The following is a 22,050-nucleotide window of genomic DNA, read 5'->3' as shown; positions in this document are numbered from 1 at the left end:
ACATACATACATACATGCATACATACATACATACATACATACATACACTGTTTGCTAGGTTACTGAACTTTTACACTGTCACATGCAAACTCACATGGCGACAACCGAAATAAACATGCATGTTCAACTTCTAAGCAACTCCTTTATCAGTTGCAAAGTTCTTGGAAACTCTAAACTTTCATTCTCTATTAACTGTATTTTTGATTGCCCTAACAACTTATCAATAAAAATTGATCTCTTCGGCTTTTTTCCTCTTTCTTAGTATTTTCCTTCCAGACTCAAGGCACGTGCATACGTCATAATCCAGTATAGGCCTTTGGAGCTGAAAGCCTTAGCAAACGCAATAGGAATTACTAAACACAGCGACCACATATACATACAGCTTATCAAAATCACACACAGACACACACACACACACACACACACACACACACACACTAGTTTTCTAACAAAACAGGAAACTAATTACACACACATCTATAGTGCCCAATACGGCTTAATCACGTTGACACACCGGTTCCCATTAGATCACCGAAGTTAAGCAACGCTGAGCCTAGTCAGTACTAAATGGGTAACCATTTGGGATTTCCAGGTGCTGTATATGGTCTCTGCTTATCTTGTCATTGTTTCCAGTCATCCTGGACTTCTCCTTGCCACTGGACTCAAACCGTGTCGATTCAGGAAAGTTGTGGTTGATGATTGCGCAACCCTTGTCACACAATTATACAGTTTCCCCTGCAGAGGGTATCCTTTGTCTTTAGAGACTGAACGGAGGCATCATGTACAGTGCCTATCATATTTATATACACACTTATGCAGCGCCAGCCAAAATGAACGTATCTATTCAATTTTTGCTTACAACAGACAAAACAACTCTTTCTTCGCCCTGAACCTTCTTAGAACACTGAACTCTCGTTTATTATAATTTATTATTTATTCTTCGTTGTCTCAACAAGTTGTCAATAAAATATAATTACTTTTGTATTGATAGACTTTGTCATTCTTTCTTTTCATATTGTCTTTCCGTCAACCCCAGCATCATAGGAGACATACAAATGATGACTGTCAAACGAAACATAGCCTTCCGGCAATCCTTTGAATCGATGTGATTTTTCCAAACACCCGTACCTATTTCTCCACAAAACCACGGCATTGGTGTCTCATAACCACTCAGCCATTCTGACTTCTATTCTAGACTACTGAAAATATTTCTCTTTCCACACATTACACATGCATTTAATTCCTGACTATTTGCATAGTGTGTGCATCTGTGTGTGTGTGTGTGTGCGTGTGCGTCTATGCGTGTTTGTATATATGTGTGCGTCTCAGTGTGTATGTGTGTGCGTGACTGTGTGTGCCTGTGTGTGTTTGAGTGCGTGTTTGTGCGTGTTTGTGTGTATGCATCTCTGTGTATATGTGCGTGTGTGAGTGCATCCAGGTATGTGTATGCATGTTTTTTTGTGTATGCGTGTTTGCGAATGTGCATGTGTCCATATGTGTGTGTATTTATTTGCTTCCCCACTGAGCAAATTAGGCACAAGGCCGCTTTTTAATGTGGAGAGAGGGAAGGGGGAGGGAAAGGGGGAACCAGCTCCTGTTTTTTATTTTTAAATTTTTTATTTCCATACTTTGTGGACCAGGCGCGAACGCAGATCCCACAATTTTAATGAACCACTGTTCTACCAGATCAAACATACCCATTCCTGTGTCTCGATACATCTTCTATTATTATATGTGATCAGTTTTCTATAATAGTCAACCATATAGGAGCCTATTCGTGACCAGACACACACCGACGGTCAGCTTTATATTATAGACTAGCAAAAGTACCCGTCGTTGACTGGGTTCAAAAACAGCCTACAGAAAATGGACTGATTTATGAAAGTATGATAGATTATGAAAAGGAAGGGTTGTAAAGAGATAGCTTCGAATTTGGGGGTATCAAAACAAAGCAAAATATGGTGAAAGTAAAAATAAAATAGATAAACCCCCATAATTTATTATACCATACCTGTTCACACTGAAGCACTTATCACAATATTTTGTGGATCTATATTAAAAAACCATGTTAAACTTTGTGACATATTTCCATTCCATGCGGTCAGGCACGAACGAACACCCCATAATTTTATTATACCATATTTCTTCAAACTGAAACATAATTATCACAGATAAATATGAAAAGTCTTTATTAAAGTTTGTTCCTATTTCCATTCTATGGAGGCCAGGCGCAAACGCAGACCCCACAATTTTATTATACCATCCCTATTTAAGTCAAAACATACTTATCAAAGTATTATTATGTACATCTATATCACAAACACTTGTAAATGTTTTTTTTTTCATTTTTGATTTCCATACTTTGGGGGCCAGGCGCGAATGCAGACCCCACAATTTTTATGAACCACTGTTCTGCCAGATCAAACATACCCATTCCTGATCCTCGATACATCTTCTATCATTATATGTAATCAGTTTTTTACACACACAGCTTTATATATTATATATATATATATATATATATATATATATATATATATATATATATATATATATATATATATATATATATATATATATATATATTCAAGCAAATATTATTAAATGCAACGGAAACACTTTGTTTATGATTCTTTTTTTTTTTTAACTTTTCGATTTTCCATATAATCTTTTTTTGTATCAAAATCAAAAATATTAATAAAAGTTCCATAATTGTTGCTGTCACGAGCACAAATCATCATTAGGTGTTGAAGTAAAAGTGCGAAGGAGCGAAAATGAGGATTAAAAGTGAAAACTAAAACACGCAGTAAACGGCGATAAGTTAAAATATATAAAGTCGATTAAAAATTCGAGTATAAAAATCAGCAAGTGCGTGGACACCGTTAACAAAGTCCATCCAATACGAACTACACAAGACATTTTAGAACGTTACTGCTTTTATCGAATCCAATATCATTTATAGTAGGTTGAAGAGTTCTATGTGTTCTAATATATACACACACACACACACACACACATATATATGTGTTTATGTATATATAGACATATATATATATATATATATATATATATATATATATATATATATATATATATATATATATATATATGTATGCAGAGTGAGTCATGGGAAATGGATGTTTTTTTAGGAAAACAAAAGTCTGCGAATATTTCAATAAGCAGGTTTTAAGACTACCTTCCTCACTTTCCATCTCTTACTCAAGGAGAACAAGGAGCGTTCTAAAAAAACATCCGTTTCCCGTGACTCACCCGCATGTATATATGTTTTTTGCAGACATCCTATGGCTCTTCCAAGTAAAAAAAAATGTGCCTACAGTATTCCCTAGAATATTTGTCTTGCGGATTTATTCCAACACCACATAATGAAACAAAACGAATGCGCCTTATATGAATGGATGTACTTTCATGAAACCGCATAAACAAAAAAAAAAAATCATCTAGAAAAGAAACACAGAAATGAAAGATAAACCTGTAAAATACTTAAAAAAGAACAATTTTTTGATGATTTCCAAGCTAGAAAAACAGTGTCTTAAGTGTTTAATAACAAAGTGAATAAAATGTATAATAGTTTGCTAACATCATATGAAATCAGCAAAATAATAATAAATGCAGGAAAACCACACAATGTTGGTGAAACAGTAATTCCATCAGCAGCGTTTCTTATAAATCCGTCAATTATGTAAGTGAAATTATTAATTCCATCCGTTTAAGCAACTCTTCTGCGTCATGATGCATTGATATAATGGAAGAGGATGTAGAAAACAATTGATAGCCCATTTGCGAGTGAAATAGTTTGTCCTTTAACTTGATGAATCCATTTGAAAAAATAATGAGGCCGTTTTATTAGCAGATGTTAGATTTAACAGAGATGAAGGACCCAAAGAGGAAAGGCTTTTTGCTATAAGTCTTGTGACAGACACAGCACGTGAAACAATTTTTAATGAAGTCGTTACTTAATCCTAGGAAAACAATATTCCATTCAAAACTATAATCGCTTGTGCTACTAATGGCGAACCTTCGATGGCAGGCAGATACAAATGTTTTTATTGCACATTAAAAAAAAATCTGCCCTGGAAGTATTTTGTATTCACTGTATGATACACCGTCAACATTTAGTTGCAAAGAAAATGAGTACGTCGGCATGATGCCCTTATTGCCGTAATACGAGTAGTTAACCATATTAAATTGAATTCTTTTTCATGAATTATGTAAGCAAAATGGAGGAGAGTTCGAGCGGCTTGTATTACATACAAAGGTGAGATGGCTATCAATGGGGAATTGTCTTCAGCGTTTCATTGCACTTTAGGAATCTATTGTTTCCTTTCCTGCTAACACATGACTTGGAGAACAGCTGCTTGGAAATAAATGTGATATATTTGAAAAATTGAATTCACTAAAATAAACAACTTCAAGGAAAATATTTTAATCGAATATCTAGTAAAAGAGCTATTGCTGCTTTAATGAGGCAACTACAGTTGTATAAAAATAATATCAGGCTTCGTGCATTTGAAAAATTTCTTTGTTTGACTTCTGTTAGCAGCGATTTGCAAGATGATGATCTTGCATTATATGGTGAATATATGAAAAACATGCACGAAGATATGCAAACGCGGTTTAGTGACCTACTCATGATGGTTGTACCGACTTGGGTTTTAGTTCTTTTCAAAATTAATGTTACCGATATAGACATATCTTTGCAAGAGCCTCTTATCAAATTACGCGTACAAAATTCGAAGATGGAAAATACAATGTATGGAAGACAAATGATGCTGCAACAAAATACTCTTTGCTTTGGAATAAAGCACAGCTCTACGTTATTGCTTTTCCGACATCTTGTTGAATCGGGATTTATTCGTGTTTCTCAACTGTTATCAAAAGCTTTGTGAAAAGAGATGATCTTCGATTATCATTAACATCGATGGAACCAGATATAAAGAAACTCGTCAAGCAGCATCAACCACAGGGATCTCATTGAATAAATATGTCTATTGTTTTATTTATTTTTGTTATTTATTTATTACACATTTCATTTTGTTTATCAAAAATTTTAACCAGTGTACATAAATGCTACAGGGAATTCAATTGTCTGAAGAACTTTGATCACCATGAAAGAAGCATTGTAATATTGTAACACAAGATATCAGTAAAGAATTATTCTCACTGTAATTTTGATTATTATTATTACTAATTTTCATTATTATCATTATTATTTTAAGTGTTGTAGAATACTTTATATGCATAACTGTGGCCGGAAACTTTCATTAAGAAGGCTCTCAAGCATTGAACCATCCGGATTTGTATTTTGAGGGTGCTGGCAATGGTCCTGTTGTCATAACTTGGATCGGTAGAGAGCATGAGTTGTATAGCGGCACATCTCCGATCTCACTCGTTGAACATTGTGTCACTTTCAGACATGATAGCAGACTCCTATCACTCTTGGGATTTATACACAACTGCCCAACTAGTAGATGGTCTTCAACAAAAAATGAAAACCGGTTTTCATCAAACGTAAATGGAATCATGCCGTCTTTTTATTGTTTCAATTCTGTAGATAATTTGAGAACATTTTCGATTAAGTGAAACTTCAAAGCACTAAAGATTATTTTGAATGTACTAAATCATGACTTTCATTAAGAAGGCCTCTTGAAGAAGTCTCGTGTATCTGTTGACGTCAAACCTGTGTTGTTACTAAGCAGATAAGATAATTCGGAGAGAAGGATTACATACTACATGCAGACATTTGACAATGGTAATTTCTCTCTTAAATTATTTCATCTTTGATCTACTAATTGTTTGGTATTTAAATTGGGGTGCCATCACAAATGTTGTGAATAAACACAGTTTTTGGAAGTATAGAAAGGACATTTTTTTTCCTGTAGCTTTAGTATCTGCCTAATTTAAGTGCATGCTTATTTTAGAAATTTTATTAAGAAACACAGTAAAATAGGGGTCTCCCATAGACTAGAGAAGGGAAGGGTGCGCTTAATTTTCCTTTGACATTAGTGCTGTCCTGCCAATATATACAGCACCTAATATTCCCAAATAGTCACCCATCAGGTACTAGCTAGGCTCATCGTTGCTTACCTTCAGTGATCTGGCAGGAATTGGTATGTCAACATGATTGTGCCGTGTATTGGGAAGCAGTTATTTATGTTTAACTCATCACATACAATGAATCGTTTTCATTTGGTATTTTTGTTGTAGTATATCAATCCTAACTTAAGCATTTTTGAGTTATTTAATAATTCAGAAAGGCTTAAGCTAGGGTTAATTAGCATTAGGGTTGATATGCTGCAAAGTAGAGAAACAATGCTAATCGTTTTCAATAAGTATTGTGCTTACGAATTAAATGACCCAAATAAGGTTGATTAGCCATAAAGCAAACAAGCCAAATTAAACAATCCAAACACATTGCCACAAGATTGTTTCCCTGCAGACTACAACATGGCTGTGTTCAAGTCAAATGTCAACAAATACTTGTTTAGAGGTTTCTTTTTTTTTTAAGTAATCGAATTTTGTCCATTTCATTCATCATTTTCAACCCTCCCATGGTATTGTTCATCAATAAGTGGTGACTCATTAGTCTTGAGAGCCAGTCTCATAATAGAAAACATGTTGTTCCAAGCAAAAAAAAAAAAAAAAAAAAAAAAAATAGCAGTATAAATCCAGTCAGAGAAGCTTTCCTAGGCAAAGAATTAATCCAGCCACAATCAGCACAGCAAGATGATTTTCTCATGTCACACAGAATACTTTCACTGAAGAATTCAAAGAGATTCAATATAGTTTATAAAATGATTCTGGCATCTGATTGGTCCGTTCCTGTCACCCATGTTTATAAATGTAATCGTCCAAATCTTTGTGGTCACACTCTCTTAACATGCAAAAAATATTTCAACAAGTATTTTTTTTTTTTGCCTTGGGAATCACCACTTATCAAGGCTTGAAGGCCACTTGAGGATAAGGGTTAATGAATGTAAGGTGGTAGCGAAGTAATCCGTAATGATGTAAATTGGGTGGAATTTGATTATTTATAAGGACGACCTGACAGGAACTTGTTTAAATTAGATTTGAAGGCTGCCATGTTGTATTTAGCTGGGAAGCATGCCAGCAGAACAATGTTCCAAAGACGGGCAGTTCTAGGAAAGAAGCTTTGTTCATGGAATCTGCATTTACATTAAGGCACAAATAGAGAGTGGGGAAAATCATATATAGTGGTTTTAGCTAGTCAAGCATTTTTTTGTGAAAGTTTGGCAAGCGGTGTTAAAAAACTATATAAGTATGAATATGTTCTAATGAACTTGCCAAACTTGTACCCCCCTCTATGTAAATACTCCAACCTATCAGATTAGCAGCAAAATACCACCCCTTCGCTGGAGAAATCCCTAGATGATAGAATATTTTATATTCTAATAGTTTATTTTTTTTTAAATGCATTAGGGTACCCTACCTGCTCCCACCAAATTTAATTTTAGTTTAAATTTAATGTGAAAAAACATCTTGCTGCGACATCTCCCACCAAGCTACCCCCCTCTATAAACCTGTCCTTTATCACAGTAGTTCCTTATGCTTTAATGGCAATCTGCCTTTTTTAGGCAAACAACAAAAGTTAAGAAAAATAAATAAAATGGGAAAATAATAACTTCAGTATTTTAAAGAATAATTTACCTTTATTTCATAGCATTTCTTAATTTTTGAGATGTGGCTTGGTTATTCATATTATTTAGAATCTTCAGACTACTGTTCTCATCTTGAGTGTTAGGTTGGAGGTTACATCAACCGAAACATTGTGAAAGTGACACTCTAGATAAAAACAGTAGTCCGAAGATTAATTTCATAGATTATTTACCCCCCCCCCCCCAAAAAAAAAACCCTCAAATAAAACAACAATAACAAACAAGCCTATAGTTCTCAACTTAACCAATCTCTTCTTTAGCAACACAGCTAATAACAGCTGTGGTTCAAATCATGTCACTTATACAAACAGTGTAAAGATAAAACGCTGCAATGACTTGTTAGTTTTGATTGAAAAACCAAAAGGTCTTCCTGACATAATAAACAAAAGACCTAAACTACAGATTGTGAAGTTAACGGCTGCGATTATAATCTCTAGCCTCCTTATCAGATTTTTTTTTTTTTTTTTTTTAAATACATATGCTGCCATATTTTGGGGGCATAAGGTCCTGCTGTAAAAATATGAAAGAAAAAATAATTTTTTTTTAATGATATTATTCAGCGAGCCGATAAAAAAAAAAAATGGTGATCTTCCAATAAAATGCTTTGTTGTTTGAAATAACAAGCAGAAGCATCAGCTTACATGGAATCAAATGGATCTTATTTGACTTAAGTTATGGGCTTGGAAATTTTTGTCATTCAATTTAGAGTATTAAAAAATGATCATAATTTGTTCAAATTTTGTGTGATTTTGTGTTATTTTATTTATTTATTTTTTACCACAAACAAAAATAGGTTATGTGCCCAGCCACCGTCTTTTCTTTGACGGATCAGAATCTAAATTCGAATTGTGGCAGGTAAAATTTCTGGGATATCTAAGGATTCGAAAACTACACAAAGTCATACAATTTCCAACAGAGAATCCAAACGACCCCGAATTTCTCAAAAAAAAAAAAAAAAAAAAAAACGCGACTATTTTTGCAGAACTGATTCAATGTTTTAGACGATAGAAGTCTGTCTCAGATTATAAGAGACGCATTGGATGATGGGAGGAAAGCATTGAACACCTTAAGAGAACATTATTTATCAAAAGGGAAACCGAAAATAATATCCCTATATACAGAATTAACGTCTTTGAAACGTAACGAGAATGAAACTATTACTGACTACGTTATAAGGGCAGAAACAAGCGCCAATGCCTTAAAACTCTCAGGTGAAATAATAAGCGATAGCTTGTTGATATGAATGACCCTCAAGGGACTTCCAGCCGATTTTAACTCAGAAAAACAAACCCATAAATTTCAGCAAATTTAAAGTGGCATTGTGCAGTTACGAAGAGACTAATCGTATGCTCGTGGACAATAATAACTCCAGCAATATTATGAAGTTTAAAAATGCTTCTCGAAAGCAGACACCGCCAAATTACGCACCTCACTGCAACGTATTCTCCAAAAGTAATTTTCCCAAGAAAAAGAATAAAATTATCTGCTATAATTGTGGACGACCCAACCACAAAAGTTTCCAATGTCGATATAAACGCTCTAAAATGGACTCTGTAAAAAACGTTGAGAACTTTGAGGAAGAATATACATTTCTATTCACATGTAACTTTGACAATACCACAAACGGTAAAAATCTCCTTGTAGACTGTGGTGCTACAGCGCACGTTATCACCAAGGAATCTGATTTTATTAACTTTGATTCAAACTTTAATCCTCAAAGTCATTTTGTCGAACTTGCCGATGGTAGTCAAATAAATGATATAGTCTTGAAAAGAGGCGATGCTAAAATATCCCTAAAAAATAATAAAGGCGAAATCTGTAACTCTATTCTAAAAAATGCTCTGTTCATACCTACATTTAAGCAAGACATTTTCCGTGCAGGCTGCAATTAAACAAGGCGCGAATATACAATTTGGCCCAAATACATCAAAATTGACATACCTCAATGAAACTGTATTTGACATTAAAGAAAATGGCCGACTATATTATTTAAAAAGTATGGTTCCTTCAAAAACTGCCTGTCACGACTTGGAAACCTGGCATAAAATTCTAGGACACTGCAATACAGCTGATATTAAAAAAAATACCAAATGTAGTCGAAGGCATGAAAATAATACCTTCAGACGATCTCCCAAATGGTGATGTGTGTGCACAGGGGAAAATGACAAAAGATATAAGCCGAACGCCAGACAAAAAAACTACTAAAATTCTCTCACTTGTGCATTGTGACTTAGCAGGTCCGATCAACCTGATGGGGAGAAACAATCTAAGAAACCCAAAAGGAGAAGCATGAACAGTTAAAATCACAAAAAAAAAAAAAAAAAATTGTAAATTGTTCCGGGCACGACGTTAAACTGCGACCATTTCTACCTTACTAACCAAATTAACCAATTAATACCTAACAATGTTTCCAGTTTTTGTTACAAAATAAAAAAAGCCACTTGTTAAAACCCTTTTGTAAACTTCCTATTTGTCAAATAGTTCTTTCTGTATCTCTTTCTTTTTTTGGCAAACATTTGTTAAAACAAAACAAAAAATGTATATTTGTGAATTTTTGTGCATATGTTTATATGTATTTGAAAAGTATTCTATTTGTATGTTTATATATATTTAAAAAGTGTTTATTTTTTATATGTATCCAAAAAAAAAAAAAAAATGACTTCTTTTTGCACACATTATACCAATATATTAATAATTCTTTTTGACCAATGAGAATAAAGACAAATTCCCCCAAAACCAGAAGAAGAAAAAGAAAAAAAAAATTATTTTATTGGTTTATTTTTCTATTTTTATTTATTTTTCTTTCCTTTTCTCAAGTGAAACCAAAATTGAATCCGAAAGGATTTTTCCATTATGTCAAAAAGGGGGGGGGTGTAAAATGCTTTTGACTTCTGATGGGAGTATATATTTAAATGCTGCCCACATCAGCAATATGTGGCACAAAGCCAGAAAGTGGGAACCCCGCAGGCTCCCCTAAAGAAGGGGCACTCCTGCAATTTTAAAAATTGCCTGAGTAACCCCGTCGGCATTTCCCGGTCGGGGCGCCTCAGGCAGCAAGCAATAAACTTGTCCCACCGGAAAGCCCGGTGGCAAAGCTTGGGAGGGTGGACCTCCTAGGTATTACCCAGGCGGCGTACCTCAGTCCAACAGGTGCTGGGCCAGTTCCCGGCTTCTCACCTGTTGGGCTGAGTGTCAAGTGACGAATCCTTGACGTGTACTACCCTGTCTCCCTGCAGCCAAAGCCGCTAGGAGACCATCCCCATCAGACTTCTAATGGGGGTATATATTTAATTGCCGCCCACATCGGCAATATTTGGCACAAGGCTGGAAAATGGGATACCCGCAGGCTCCCCTAAAGGAGGGGCACTCCTGCAATTTTAAAAATTGCCTGAGTAACCCCGTCTGCATTCCCCGGTCGGGGCGCCTCAGGCAGCAAGCAATAAACTTGTCCCACCGGAAAGCCCAGTGGCAAGGCCTGGGAGGGTGGACCTCCTAGGTATTACCCAGGCGGTGTACCTCAGTCCAACAGGTGCTGGGCCGGTTCCCGGCCCCTCACCTGTTGGGCTGAGTGTCAAGTGACGAATCCTTGACTGGTACTACCCTGTCTCCCTGCAGCCGAAGCCGATAGGAGACCATCCCCATCAGACTTCTAATGGGGGTATGAGACGAATAGATTCACCAATCATTTTTATAACCAATGGCTGTGCTAAACAACCAATGAAAACGTCCCAAAATTATTATAAAAATTGTTGAATTTTGGATTCAATCAGTTCGCCGTTTACTACGTCACGGACCGCATTTAATTCTTCGCCGCCATCTTGGTTACTGATCTGAACTACGCCGCTATCTTTGTTCAACACAAAGTCTCAAAACTTAACAATATTCCTACGTGAACATAACAGATTACGATTTGGGATTTTGTCAAGTGGGGAAACTATGGGGAATTGAGTAGAGAATGTCTGTTCACATTACATTTAAACTTCTGCAGGTTATACAGTTAGGGAAACAGGAAACAGGGAGGGAATTCCAAAATCTAGCTGTCAAAGAGAAGAAGCTATTAAAGTAGAAGACTTTCCAGAAACGAGGGATAAAAAGGGTGAGACTTTGCTGCTTGCAATATTAGGTTGGAGTATGTACGTCGAGGTGGGGCACAAGTGCTATGAATTCATCAGAGCACATTTCATGAAAGTACTTGTAAAACAGGCACAAGGATGCAATATTGTGGCGATGGGACATAGGTTGAAGCTTCACTGATGGCACAGGGCCTATTAAATTTGAGACATTTTTTGGGGGGAGCCTGTCTAAGAGTGAGAGACTTGTGGTAGATACACCAGTCCTAATGTAGCAACCATACTGCATGCATGGGCGAATTGTAGCTGTGTAGAGATGTAGGATAGTCTCTGGTGTGAGTAATTTTCTAGCACGGTACAGGGAGCCCACCTTCTTTGCATTTACCAATAATTTAAGAATTAAGACAAGTAATAAGAAAACTTTCACTTAAGTTTCACACAGAGTCATCTCTTATGAGAAGACTCGGTGTTGCTTGAGGTTAAATGTGAGGATCACTACTTTATACTTTTTCACTCAACTCCTCATGCCATATTACTGTCTTTGTTTTTATTGATCCTTTCACTGTTTGACTCCTTAATACAGTCAGAAAAGGCTAAAATGTTGGAAAACTCTGTATAGTTTACATTTCATTAAAATTGGATATAAATATTTAAAGTTTATGGTTGTATCTCGATGCGTCACTTAGAAGTGGATCACGTAGATATTCAACACATAGAGATTCGTACAGGTGGACGTCCTACTTAGAACACAATCGTTTAAAACATTTTTTTATTAACGTGTAAAAACGAAAAAATATATATATATAATCACCCTCACTCCCAAGCTATAGTCAAAAGAACAACTTCCTTTTTACTAGTGAATCACCACTTATCAAAGCCGAAAGCCCCTCGAGAATAAAGGTTAATGAGATGGGTACATTGGCAGTTGAAGGATGAAGAGTATTATAAGAAGACCGACTACGATGAATGGAATTAACAAAATTTGGTTACTTATGAAGATGAGTTATGATAAGAACTTGTTGACATTGGGTTTGAAGACGACCATGCTGTAGCCTGCAGGAAAGCAGTCTCGTGGAACTACTTTCACAGATGGAAAATTCTTGGAAAGAAACTCTGTTCATGGAAGTTCCATTTGATGTTAGGCACACGGAGGAAGAAAAAAAAAACCTTTGAAGTTGTAATAGAAGAATGAGTTCTTGCCGTGAATGTCTTACAAAAAGGTTTGTACTTCAGGATAAAATAAGTAAAAAGGGTGTTGATTTACCGAAAAAAAAAAAAAACAGACAAACCAGATAAGGCTTTATTTTGTTAATACTAAAAAAAAGAAAAAAGCAATTCAATTTATCACCCCCCCACTCTTTTTGTTATTTTATCTTCCTGTCTTTTATTTCGTTTCTTTTGATAATTTATTTTATTTCTTTTTTTTCCTTCTTCTTACATTTTTCTTTCTATTTTATCCATTCATCTTTGCAGTTTACCCTTTTTCTTAGTTTTTATTTGTTTTTAATTTAATTTTCTATATTCTTTGCCTTTTTTACTCTCAACAAATACGTCAACTAATTGTCTCACGGCGCAAAAAAAACGAAAAAAAAAAAAGCCCCCAAAAAACAAAACAAGACAAAAAAATACTACGGTTCTAAGAGCAACATTTACCTTTATTGCTTCTGTGTCAAAGCATCGCATGAATATTGTGTCTTGGAAAGTAGGCCATTGGAGGCAATTAGAGAGCAAGAATTGCAGAGGAAAGTTATGGAAAGAATTTCAATGCTGATTTTCCTTCAGTTGACTATTACCATCAAACTTTTTTTTTTTTTCAGTCAGGTACAGTTCAGGTGAAGAGGTAATCATTTGCTTAATTATCAGAAAAAAAAAACATAATGAGGTTTTTGTTTTTGTTGGACAGATTTATCCTCACAATGAGTACAGTTATACATCTGTAACACCCAAATATTAATATGGTATATATATATATATATATATATATATACATACATATATATATGTATATATACATACATATATATATATATATACATACATATATATATACATATACACATATATATATACATATACATACATATATATGTATATATACATACATATATATATATATACATACATATATATATACATATACATATATATATATACATATACATGCATATATATATACATATACATATATATACATATATATATACATATATATATATATATACATATATATATACATACATACATATATATATATATACAAACATACATATATACATACATATATATATATATATTGTTAAGAGAAACATTTTCACACCCTTCATATATATCAATTAAGCAGACACCCCTTCCCACACCCAATCCTTAGCAGACGGAGTCAAAATGAGGCTGGCCGAGCGCCCTAGATTTCTACACCCACGCAATGACCTTCAACTGTCGCCAACAAGAAAAACGCGGGAGAATCAAAGCAGTTCGACGAAGGCGGTGGACACGGAAACATGTGTGGGGGCATTCTGCTTGAAAAATGGAAACACCGCGGTTGATTCGCATGGTGAAAAAAAAAAAAGAAAAAAAGAAAAACATCTCGTCGACTCGTATCGTGCCACAAAGGAACAATATATACCCACCTTGGCACTAATCGATTGGAATTCACGCCGTGCTGATAAGGAATAACATATATCCACCTTAGCATAAATGGATTGGAATTTACGAGAATCGATCCTTCAAACCAGCACCTCATAAAAGGGAAAGAAGCTTCGGGTGAATTGAACGTCGACTCAACAAAAGAAGTTAAGTAACTCTTTCTAAATTGTTTTTGCTCGATCAATTATGTGAACTGTTGAATGCCCCATGAAAAGAAGAAAGAAAGAAAAAGAAAAATGGGGAAAAGAAAAGCAACCCTCGAACTAAGGTTTTTTTCCTAAATACTGAATCCCCCCCCCCTGTTGATCGGCCCATAAGTAACATATCATTGACTATAAAAAAAAGAAAAAAGGAAGAAGAAAAAAAAGGGGGAAAGAAAAGAAAATAAAAAAATAGAGGAAAGAGGGGAAAACTATCTCTATATCTTGAAACTTTCAGTGTGACCCCCCCCTCTCTGAGTATCACTCATATCTCGTTGATTCTCATCGAAGAGAACAAAAAGAACCTTCCTAAGACAATCGAAATATCACTCACCCCCCCCTCTCCTTGTCCCAAATCATTGTCTGCACGTATATATTCTTTTATTCTTTTTTTTCATGTTATTTCAGTTATGATTTCAGTTGCATGTTCTGTTTTCGTAGTTACATTTTACCCGGTTCAATTTGTTTAAATAAATTGTTGATTTAATAACTCTCATACCCGTGTCGACTTGTGTCTCTTTTGTTTGCCTTACATTGCTGCCCGTGAATGCCTCGAGTATATTCCATGACGATTCTGGTCTGAACCTGGACACTTTACCATAGAGACCGCATAATTTGCAGTCGGTACCCGTCAAACTTTTCTTTTTCTTAAAACGCGTGCCCGGCCTTGGGATTTTCTCTGAGAACTCCAACCTTGGTACCGTACAGGGAGGTTCTCGTCAGGAAACAGGCTCGTGGTACCGTCACATGGGGGCTCTCCGGAGATCAGTTATACACCAAGCAAGTGTAATTTCCTTGCTTGAATAAAAAAAAAAAATCCTCGTGAACGTACTTGTGCATTATACATGGACGGTAAGGCAAAATGACGGACACCGACGAATTCCTTAAAAATCCATCCCCAGATAAATTATATAGATTAAAAAAAGATGATCTAATAGTAATAGGAAAGAAATTAGACCTAGAGGTTAGGGGAGCTATGAGGAAAAGCCAGTTAATGAGAATAATAGCTGAGCACATGGTAGACAATGACCGCTTCGATAAAGAAGTGCTGGAAGATTTACCGGCGGAGAAAACGACCATGACTCCTGATCAGGTCGAATTAGAGAAAGCCAGAATAATGGCGAAAGCCGAGGTAGAAAAAGCTCGAATCGAGCAAGAGATTAGGATGAGCGAATTAAGTATAGCTCACCAGCCACAGCAAGTCAGACAAAACAGATTCGACATAATTAATCAAGTGCGATTGGTCCCAAAATTTGTAGAAAAGGAGGCGGACGATTACTTTCCGCACTTCGAGAGAACCGCCCTAAATATGGGCTGGCCACAAAAGTGTTGGGCAATGCTGTTACAAACGGCATTAAGCGGTAAGGCCCAAAAGACATATGCGGCACTTCCAGCGGAAGACTGTGCCGATTACGAGGTAGTAAAAGAAGCAATTCTTAAAAGTTATGAACTCGTCCCACAAGCTTATCAACAGAAGTTCAGAAACTCAAAGAAAAGCGAGGGACAAACCTACGTAGAGTTCGTTAAACTCAAAGAGAATTATTTTGATCGGTGGTGCAATGCCAAAAACATAGAGGGTAACTTCAACAAATTGAAACAACTCATGTTAATTGAGGAATTTCAAAACTGCATACCCGATGACATGAGGATACACCTGACCGACAAAAAGGCTGAAACAGCAATCGATATAGCCACGGCAGCCGACGAATACATATTGACTCACAAGAGAAGCAGGGCAAAACTACAGGGACCCATGCAGTCACAGGTCAGGGAACATTGTGCAGTAAAGACACTGTACGAAAATCCACGAGTACCCATCAGAAATCCCCTCAACACAACCAACCGACCAGTACTGGGACGGGAAGCGAGACCTATAGTATGCTTCAACTGTGGGAAGCCAGGTCATGTAGCTGCGAAGTGTCAGGTGAAACGATTCACGGAGATGAATCGGAATACCCCAGCCAAACCACAAGGGGCGATATCTCAGGGAATAGATAAAACGTACGAACCCTTCATATCGAAAGGATATATCGCGCGAGATAAGGAAGGTCAAGGGGAACCCATTAACATTCTCAGGGACACGGGAGCATCCCAATCCCTAGTGAAAAGAGGATGCATGCCTAAAGAAGCGACAAGAGCCGCAGGTAGAGCGACCACAATAAGGGGCATAGGAAACAGACCCATAACGATTCCACTATTTAGTCCACTTAGTGTCGGATTGGGGCTCAGGAGAAATAACTGTAGACGTAATTGACGAATTACCAATGACAGGGGTAGCCATGATACTAGGAAATGACATCGCGAAATATCAAGACGGGAAACCCATAGGGGTGACCACAAGAAGTAGAGCGATAGAGAGGGGAAATGTAGAAGACAAGCCGTCAGGGGAAAAACAACCGAGACCGGTGGTAACACCCCAACCTTGTTTACCCGTGCCACGACAAGTGCTGATCAAGGAGCAACAGAATGACGGTGACCTAAAACCCTTATTCTGTCGGGTTGGAGAAGAAGACCGCCAACCCCCAATATTTCCTCCTGTATCAGAAAACACGCTATGTGATATATGTATATCTGTACGTGATGTTGCCAAGCTAATCAAAAACCTTGATTCCTGTAAAGCAACTGGCCCTGATGGTATTCCAATTATAGTACTCAAAAAACTTCAACCTGAACTAGCGCCCATACTTACAAAACTGTTTAAACGTTGTCTTAAGGAGAATAGTTTCCCATCTCCCTGGAAAATCTCATCAGTATGCCCTGTATTTAAGAATTCAGGTGATCGCTCATCCCCCTCTCAGTACAGGCCAATAAGTCTCCTGTGCGTCATGAGTAAGTTGCTAGAATCTGTGTTAAATACAGAAGTAATCAAACATCTCAACAAAAATAACCTTCTTAGTGACACTCAATATGGTTTCCGTTCTGCTAGATCTACAGCAGATGTCCTTACAGTTATATCGCATAGGATTAGCAAATCTCTCGACGGTGGCAATCTTTCTAGGGCAATTGCTCTTGACATATCTAAAGCCTTTGATAGGGTATGGCATAAAGGTTTACTTCATAAGATCGCTAGCTATGGTATAGCTGGAAAAGTCTTCTCAATTATTAAATCATTTCTTTCTGATAGGTTCATAAGAGTAGTAGTTGAGGGGCAAAAATCAGAAGCTCACAGTATTAATGCCGGTGTCCCTCAGGGATCCATCCTGGGCCCAACTCTTTTCCTGATCTACATTAATGATCTTCCAAATCATATCCTTACATCATTTGTAGACATTTATGCTGACGACACTACCATTTATGGTACGACATCTAAGACAGTAAACGAGCAAGTACTCTCCAATTCTCTCTCCTCTGATCTTGAGCATGTAGTACAATGGGGAAAGGAGTGGCTGGTTACTTTTAATGCATCTAAAACCAAGCTTCTCTCTTTACATCATCAACATTTTAATCCACATTTGTCATCAATTGAAATGAATGGCTCTCGTCTTCAGGAGGCCTCAAGTTTTGACAAGCTTCTGGGCTTGACCATTACTCCTGATCTTAAATGGAACACGTATATCAAATCTGTTGCCAAGGCCGCTGGAAAAATGGTGGGATCTTTCTATCGATCCAGTAGATATCTCACTGCTGATGCTATTCTCTATCTATATAAGAGCCAGGTACGTCCAAGGATGGAATACTGTTGCCACATCTGGGCAGGAGCTGCTAGAAAGGACTTGTCCTGCCTTGATAGAGTTCAAAATAGACTTCGTAGCCTCGTAGGAGATGTCCTTTTCTCCTCCTTACAACCTCTATCTCACAGAAGAGATGTTGCGAGTTTGTCTCTGATGTATCGTTATTTTCATGGAAAGTGTTCAACTGAGCTTCAATCTATGGTCCCCCCTCGCCAAACTTTCACAAGAAACACTCGTCTAGCTGTAAACACTATCAATAATTTCCCCCACTCTTTATCTGTGCCTAAACCTAAACATAGATTCCATGAACAAAGCTTCTTTCTTAGAACTGCACGCCTGTGGAATTGTCTTCCGTTTTCCTGCTTTCCGGCTGACTACAATATGGTTGTGTTCAAGTCTAAGGTAAATAAGTTCTTGATGAGCCGTTCCATATAAGTTATTAAATTTACCAAATTTTCATTACTAATGATTACTATATTGACCAACTTCTACTGTACACTCTTTAACCCTTATCCTTGAGTGGCCTCTGGGCCTTGATAATGTGGTGATACCTTTGTAAAAAAAAAAAAAAAAAAAAAAAAAAATCAAAAAGTCAATATTTCCTTAATAGGGGCGTACTAATGAGGAAATGGAATGCCCCCAAGACAAAGGGAGAGTCGGGAGATACTGTGCGGGAACAAGTAATGGTACCCGACATGTATCGAGAGGATATCATGAAAGTGGCACATGAGATACCACTGGCGGGCCACCTAGGTGTCAACAAGACCCTAGAAAAGTTGACCAGACATTTCTACTGGCCAGGAATCGTGGGAGATGTCAAAACTTTCTGTAGAACTTGTGGGACGTGCCAAAAGACTGGAAAACCCAACCAGAATATTCCCCCGACCCCACTCCAACCTATACCGGCAGTGGAAGAACCGTTTAGTAGGGTAATAGTGGACTGTGTAGGACCGCTACCCAAAACCAAAACAGGACACAAATTTATATTAACTATAATGTGCGCGTCCACAAGGTTTCCAGAGGCGATCCCACTGCGCAACATATCAACGAAAAAGGTGGTAGATGCCCTGATAAACTTTTTCACTAAAATGGGGCTACCCAGAACCATACAGACAGACCAAGGATCTAATTTTACGTCGAGGCTATTCGAGCAGGCTACGGAGCAACTGGGAATCACCCACATAAAATCCAGCGCTTATCACCCTCAATCGTAGGGGGCTCTGGAACGCTTCCACGCCACCCTGAAAACCATGCTCAGGGGCTATTGTATGGAACACGATGCCGAATGGGATCAGGGGATCCCATTTGTGCTTTTCGCAGCTCGAGAAGCCGTCCAAGACTCGTTGGGGTTCAGTCCCTTCGATCTAGTCTTCGGTCATCAGGTACGAGGACCATTAAAAATGATAAAAGAGAAATGGGTCAGCGATGAACCCTTGCCAAATAACATGACGGATTACGTCACTAAAATGCGACAAACCTTAGCCAAAACACGGAAGTTAGCTAAGACCCACCTAGAAAGTAGTCAGAGGGTCATGAAGACCACATACGATAAAAAGGCAGTAGATAGAAAGTTCGAAGAAGGAGAGGAAGTGTTAGTACTTATACCCCTGAATGGTCAACCATTCAAGTCGAAATATCAGGGACCGTACACAATTACTGAAAAGATAAGCCCACTAAAGTATAAGATATCTACCCCCAAGCGTAGAAACAAAACTCAAGTATGTCATGTGAACATGATGAAAAAATATTTCAGGAGGGCGGGAGAAAAATCAATATTGACAGCAGAGTGTCACAATGAAGCTGTAAGTGATGAGTACCCCGAAAGAGATCTTCCTGTAGAAAAGGACCCACCCATTAAGTTAAAGAATTCGGAGATAATGAGTAACCTAGGGTGCAAACTTGCACACTTACCGCCGAAAGAAGGGCAAAAGTTACAAGGAATGGTAACAGAATATAGCGACCTATTTGCTGACGCACCTACGCGCACAAGAGCAATAGTGCATGACGTTGAGCTAAAGGAGAGCGAACCAATTAAACAACATCCGTATCGCATAAGTCCGAAGAAATTAGAGATAATGAAAACGGAGATAGACTACATGCTCGAACACGAGATAATAGAGCCCAGTCAAAGTGAATGGGCATCACCGTGCGTGCTGGTCGATAAACCGGACGGAACAGTGAGATTCTGTACAGATTATCGCAGAGTGAACGCGATAACCAAAGCAGACGCATACCCTATGCCACGAATAGACGACTGTATAGATAAGATAGGACATGCCAAATACATCACCAAATGCGACCATCTTAAGGGATACTGGGCAGTGCCTCTAACCGAGAGAGCCAAGCAAATATCGGCGTTTGTAACCCCAGAAGGAGCATACCAATATCGCGTAATGCCATTTGGGATGAAGAATTCCCAAGCAACATTTGTAAGACTGATGAACACATGCCTTGCTGGGATTAAAAACGTAGATACATATGTCGATGACATAGTCATTTACAATGACACATGGGCAGAACATATCGAAACAATTGAAAAAGTATTTAAGAGGTTAAGAACGGCCAAATTAACCATAAACTTAGCTAAAACAGAGTTCTGCCAGGCCGAGGTCAAATATCTAGGGCATGTGGTTGGCCATGGGAAGATCACCCCAGCAAAGGCCAAAGTAGAAGAGATAAAGAATTATCCCATACCAAAAAATGTTAGGAGTTTAAGGAGATTCCTAGGCATGGCAGGGTATTACCGCCGGTTCTGCAGGAATTTTGCATGTCTCACTGCGCCACTGACAGAGCTGTTGAAAAAGCACAAGCGATTTCAATGGACACCCGAATGTCAAGAAGCAGCTGAGAAGATCAAGCTAATGTTAAGCAGCGAGCCAGTGTTAAAGGCTCCATCGTTTGACAAACCCTTCAGTGTGGCGGTAGATGCCAGCAATAGCGGGATAGAAGCAGTACTATTACAAATGGGGGAGGATGATCAACTACACCCAGTCAGTTACTACTCAAAGAAACTGAGCAAGTTTCAAAAATCCTACTCCACAATAGAGAAGGAAGCTTTGGCGTTAGTGATGAGTTTATCTCATTTTGAAGTCTATGTATCCTCGGTGCATGGCCCGACTATCCTATACACAGAACACAACCCATTGATATACGTCAATACAATGAAAAATAAAAACCGGCGAATACTCTCCTGGAGTCTCATATTGCAGGAATTCGACCTAGACATCAGACACGTAAGGGGTCGGGATAACGTAATAGCGGACGCCTTATCACGTAGATTCGAAACAGAAAGGGAAGAAAAGGGGCGGGGGAAAAATTCATAAAATAGCTGTAGGAAAAAGTGATGGAAACTCCACGAACATCATTTCTTTAGAGTGACACAAGTTGGTGTCCTTAATCTCAAATATTATTTTCTTGTCTCATATGAGTAATTTTATTTTAAATACATATAAATACAAAAAAAAAAAGAGGAACAATTCTTTTTTTTTCTCTTATGGAGGAAGGTGTTAAGAGAAACATTTTCACACCCTTCATATATATCAATTAAGCAGACACCCCTTCCCACACCCAATCCTTAGCAGACGGAGTCAAAATGAGGCTGGCCGAGCGACCTAGATTTCTACACCCACGCAATGACCTTCAACTGTCGCCAACAAGAAAAACGCGGGAGAATCAAAGCAGTTCGACGAAGGCGGTGGACACGGAAACATGTGTGGGGGCATTCTGCTCGAAAAATGGAAACACCGCGGTTGATTCGCATGGTGAAAAAAAA

The 22,050-nt window shown here is 37.6% G+C and overlaps 1 pseudogene; it reads left to right on the top strand.

The window, feature by feature from the left end:
• The first annotated feature begins 487 nt into the window (after positions 1 to 487).
• On the top strand, positions 488 to 604 carry LOC145283713 (5S ribosomal RNA; annotated as a pseudogene).
• The last annotated feature ends 21,446 nt before the right edge of the window (positions 605 to 22,050 follow it).

Source organism: Euprymna scolopes, chromosome 1 (genome assembly GCF_053919585.1).
Source record: "Euprymna scolopes isolate OS-2025 chromosome 1, ASM5391958v1, whole genome shotgun sequence".
Lineage (NCBI taxonomy): Eukaryota > Metazoa > Mollusca > Cephalopoda > Sepiida > Sepiolidae > Euprymna > Euprymna scolopes.
This window is presented reverse-complemented; position numbering and strand designations above follow the sequence as displayed.